The sequence below is a fragment of the Lemur catta genome, chromosome 6 (assembly GCF_020740605.2).
Source record: "Lemur catta isolate mLemCat1 chromosome 6, mLemCat1.pri, whole genome shotgun sequence".
NCBI classification, from domain to species: domain Eukaryota; kingdom Metazoa; phylum Chordata; class Mammalia; order Primates; family Lemuridae; genus Lemur; species Lemur catta.
The window spans coordinates 89,912,062-89,918,061 of record NC_059133.1 but is presented as its reverse complement, the minus strand read 5'-3'; positions in this window follow the sequence as shown (position 1 = coordinate 89,918,061).

Genomic DNA, 6,000 nt, shown 5'->3' with positions numbered 1-6,000 from the left:
GGGCCTCCAATGAACTAGGATACTCACTCCACTCTCTTTCCCCCATGGAGAACTCATAAGCTAAAGAAATATCTCTTGGTGCTTCACTGCAAAGTACTAGAGTGGTGGTGATGTAGGAAAAGTGAAACTGTCCTTCTTACCTTCCTAATGCATCTTTTCCTGGTTCTGTGTTCCATATGGGTGCTATAACCTCTAACTTGGATTTCAGAGCCCTCATGGAATCCATGAATGGTTGTCAAATTTCTCATATTGGTGCATCTGCGGGGGGTGCATCTGTATTACTTTCTTACATTTCTATATGCATGGTATAATAGTCTTTTGTTACTTTTCTCTTTTTCTTTTAGTGATTAAGCATGATCTTATCTCTTAGCCTTAACTGAAATACCAGATCCAGATCCAGAAACTCTTCTTCAGCCATTTTGCTGAGGTTATTTCTCATTAATTCAGTTTATATAAAATAATTATAATTGTTTTATTTTCCATCGCCTCAGAAATGAAGGTGAAAAGATATGAAATACTACTCCAGAAAAAAAGAGTGGGGATTTGCCATAGTGAAACACAGTGAGAACTGCAATGGGAGTAAGCATGAGTGGGGATTGAGAAGCATGTTTGCTAAAGGAGAAGGGGCCCCACAAGGTGAAGTCTACAACTGGGACCAGTGATGCCATCCAGACATTTTTTGACCTGCCCCAGAAACTGCCCTCTTCCATTTCTCCTCCTCAGTCAAGATCTGTGAAAGTGGTGGGTGATCATGGGGGCTGAGCACAGAGGAGGCCTGGGCTGAAGTTTTCTCCATAGAGATGAATTCTGAAATGACTGTAGTCCTGGAGGCATCAAAGAAAGTGAAGAAAATGCTTGTACTAGAAAGATAAGTACTAGTTCCACTAAGGCCTAGAATTGTCTACCATACAAATAGTCCTGATCAAGCAATATACAAATGTCCCAAAAAAGCCACCAAGTTTATTTTTCAGGTTTTCACATGACCCGTGATTTAATCTATAGTAAAATTCTACTCATATTAGGTCTTTTTAAAATTTTATTATTGTTTGTTCTTTATTTTTATTTTTTTAATTTTAATTTTTATTTTTTTATTTTAGCATATTACAGGGGTACAAATGTTTAGGTGACATATATTGCCTTTGCCCCACCAAGTCAGAGCTTCAATCGTGTCCATCCCCCAGATAGTGTGCACCGCACCCATTACGTTTGAATATACCCATTCCCTCTGCCCCCCTCCCACCTGCCCGACACCCGATGCATATTACTACTGTATGTGCACTAAAGTGTTGGCCATATTAGGTCTTATATTATAACTTCTAGTTACCAGCATTCTGACTATATCTCAATTTATTCTCATGAACCCTTAAAATTCTATTAACTTGAAGCACCTGAAATTGCTTTCTTCAGGTCCATGTTACAGAATCTTAACAACTTGGATGCCTGTTATGAAGTTATCTCTCAACATAATACAGGTACATTTATAGTGAATGAGATTTCAGTTTTCAGATAATTTTGTAATTTCTGGTCTGTGCAATCACATGACTTACCTGTACTTGGATTTTAAGTCATAGAACATTTAACACATGGAAGAGAAAAGAGTGGAATCAATGGAAGTAATACCCTCAAAATTTTATCAACCATTGCAACCTATTCCCTTGACTACTCATTCTAAATCTAATCTTCTGTCCCATACATCAACACAACAAAATCAGCAAGGTCACCAGACTTCTCACATCTACATGCCCACTAGTTCACATACTACTCTACAAGCACCAACAATTCATTTGGTAGTTCAGAGTCTTCTGGCAATATATATCTGGCTATATATATATATATATATGTATATATATATATATATACACACACACACACACACACACACCACACACACATATATATATGTGTGTGTATATATTACATTCAGAATATTCCAATAGGACCTTGAAAAAAACCACACTGATATCAAACATGAACTACCACAAATAAGCAATTCCTTAAAATTTCATTCCTATGGATCTCAAACCTCTAGAAGTTTCTGTTTTGTCAATATCCAGACCTTGTCTGGATTGTGTTTTATCAATATCCAACCTCCAAATATTGATGAGCTCATGTCCAGTAGCCAACATATGGTCTGCATTTCAGCTAATTCCTCCACAGGAGCAGACAAATAGGTCATGCCAAATCACCCCACATTCTTATATCCACAAACTCAGTCATCTGCTGGTTCCAGGAATATGTCTGGGTGAGTGAACATGGATCCTGCCTTTACTCATTATCACCCTCCCACAAGTGGAACCATGGGCAATAGCTCTGCAACTCTTCTCCTAAAGAGGTGCTCATTCAACCCTATACAAAGTATACTTTCAAATTTACAGTTTCTCCAAATAAACCCTTTGCAGTTTCACCAGGGATGATGTCCCCATCTTTGAACTTTCAAACATTCTATACTTTCAAGATTATTATATAGAAACAGTATTCAGCATCTTACAGACTCCACTTTAGTACATGTGGATGGAAAAAGTGAAGCACAGAAATTGAATATTCTGGTGACGCTGTCCACATACCACTTTATTGGAAGAATAGAAGGCAAAAAGATAACTTCAAAGAGAACTTGAGATTTAAGAGAAAAAGCTGGAAAAATTAAAATCTAAGGTCAATGAAATGTAGACTAATATAGTTTAGAGGAACTTGAAAAGATCAAATTCCATTTCCCAAACACCTTCACTTGGAAAATGCAGTAGGTGAAAAATTATAATAGATAATTGCGACGTTGACTACTGACAGCTTAACCAAAGAGGTTGATCTTTTTCAAGCCTGAGGAACACATTTTAATCCTAGTGCTATTTATAACTTTGATAACAATGTTGGATTTATAAATTCTGTGCCACAAAACTTAAAGATCAGAGGTTCATCGTCAAAACACCAAAAACTTAACACACACAGGATGATAAGATAATTCAGAGGAATTTTATTGCCTATACCTTTTGAACCATCCAGTCTTAATTCACTGTAAACAGTCAAGATTCCAAGATATGTCTGAGCCAAAGACTACATTTTTTTAAAAACTATAGCTAAAGTTTGAGGAACTAGTCTTTCCTCAGGAGAAAATTTCACCAATACATATGATTTTGTCACATTGAAGGTGTCACACATGCTGTTGTGCTAATGTTAAATGTCAGCCCGCACAGCTAATAATGTCTCAGTCTAATTTTTCAGGCAGTTGCAATTCACAGCATGAAAGGTAATCTTGTGAAAGAATTAGTTGTCCACTGCCTACCGTATCCCATTATGGACAATTCTCAATATCCAGTGTTCAATATTCAATATTAAATGTTTGAGTGTTTGCAATAATATCTCCCTACTTAATTTTGACAGGAGAAAGGGATAGAATGATAACATGTTTTAAAACTTTTAGTGAAATGCTATATATACAAATAAAAGAAACAAGATTTAACAATTTCAACTGCTTGCTGCCACAGACTATGAATGGATAGGAGAAGAAATAGAAATTTCTGTCATACTCTTGGCCTTATCTCTGTCTTCCTTAAGGACATCTCCATTCATTTTTTTTTTTTTTTTTTTTTTTTTTTTTGAGACAGAGTCTCACTTTGTTGCCCGGGCTAGAGTGAGTGCCATGGCGTCAGCCTAGCTCACAGCAACCTCAAACTCCTGGGCTTGAGTGATCCTACTGCCTCAGCCTCCCAAGTAGCTGGGACTACAGGCATGCGCCACCATGCCTGGCTAATTTTTCTATATATACTTTTAGTTGTCCAGATAATTTATTTCTATTTTTAGTAGATTTGGGGTCTCGCTCAGGCTGGTCTCGAACTCCGACCTCAAGCAATCCACCCGCCTTGGCCTCCCAGAGGGCTAGGATTACAGGCGTGAGCCATCACGCCCAGCCGACATCTCCATTCATTGAAACCAGGATCTGAGGTCTCAAGTATAGAAAAACAGAATGCATTTTCTATAAAAATGTGCAGTGAAATACCCCAAAGCTTTTCTGACTGTACTGAATCTACTTTAAGTGATTCATTTTCTTCTGTATTGTTTCATTACATTTTTATATGTATGGCATAAGAGTCTTTTGTTACTTTTTTTTTCTTTTAGTGATTAAGCATGATCTTATTATCTCTTAGCCTTAACTGAAAGAAGAGATGCCTGAAATTTAAACAGTATTAGTGAAATGAAACTACGAACAAAATAACTTTATATTTCTGCACTCTGTTTTTATTAGTGCTGTAAAGATGTGCAGATGTTCATGGTGAATTTCAAAGCATATGACAAGAATTACATCCATAGGTCACACTATCTGCTGATGTTAGGGTGGGTGACACAACATAGTGGGGTATTTCCGATAGGGAAGCTTAAAACAAAAGATATTTTGAAAGCAATAAGGTTAAACTCACTTATCTGCCTGGTGTCCTGCAGAAGTTTCACAAGAGATTATTGGGAAAGTAAAGTTTCAAAAACAGCAGTGGTATCTATGACCCTTTTTTCCTAATCTGGCATTAGTGGCAGTACTGTGTGTGTACACACACACACACACACACACACACACACACACACACACACACATATATATATTTAAAACAAGTCTATTCATATTTAGGACAACTGAACAAAAACTGGAAAAATTAAAAACAGCAAAGTTGAACACTGAAGAAACCTCAAGCAGCTCTGTATTTTGATTATGTATTTTATAAAGAAAATTATTCAGAGGATTAGGAAAACTGAATTAAATCAACCAAAAGAAATAGCAGTATGCATTTTAAAAGAAGAATTATGAAATTATGTACCACTGCTTAAAATGAGGCTAAATGAAGTGCTGAAATGTAGCAAAAGGTGAGAGACAAGCAAAGCCAAAACATACAGCATCATCCACGGTAAATGTTTGCAAGTAGACATTTTAAAAATAAATAGATTGCTTAATGCCTCTTTTCTCATGGATGCTCTCTAAATAAATGTCAAAACATCACCTTCTAGACATACATTTTGTTTGTGGGAAGAAATATTACAATTCTATTCAATTTCGTGAAAGATGCAAAGCCCTTGAATTTGATATTCTTTCTTTTAAAAATAGGCCTTGCTTCCTAGTTTCACCTATGGTTCTATGTGAAGCTTGATAGATCGGTTTTTACTTCTTTTAGTCATAAAACCTAATTTGACTACCTTAAAAAAGAAACAATAGTGACACTTATGACTCTGAAGGAGGAGAGATACCTAATTAAGGAAAATTTTCCCTTCACTGTGTGGATTTAGATAATAGGCTTCCACTCATCCTCAATCCCACTCCCCTTTTTATGAGTATATTGCACGTTCACTATAAATTTCCAACAATACAATTATCTACTTACAAGTTATGTATATTTTAAGGATATTGGTATATTTTACCAAATTATTTTCTAAGCACTTTATACCAACTTACCCTCCATGAAAAATATATAAGAAAGTCTCTCAAAAATGTTAGTTATTTAAAAAATATCAAATCACACTTTTTATTTTAATGCCTTTATTTTGGTAAGAATATTTATTTTTACATCAATGTTTTTTAATCTCTCACTTTTTCCTTTATGTAAAGAAACATTCTTCACCAAATAGAGAATAAAAATGTTTACTTCTGAGTTTTCAAAAATCTCATCTATAATTCATTTTGGGGGTATACTTTAAAAGTTAGGATAGATAAATTATTAGATAGATAGACATTTTGATTATTTCTACTTACGGGAAAGTCTATTTTTGCCCTATCTATACTTTCCTTGCACAAAATAAGCACATAATAAATAATGGTTACTAATTTACTGTTGCTAATTCTTACATTTATGAAAAACTACTTTTTAGTTTTATAATATGTTTAGCATTTATTCATGCTAATATTATTATTGTGTTTCATAAAAATTTCCTAGCAAGTTCTCCTTGGTCCTATCTTTATTGATTTTGGCAAAAAAAAAAAGCAAAAAGACAAAAATGCCTTAACTAATCTTTGCCATTTCCTCCTCT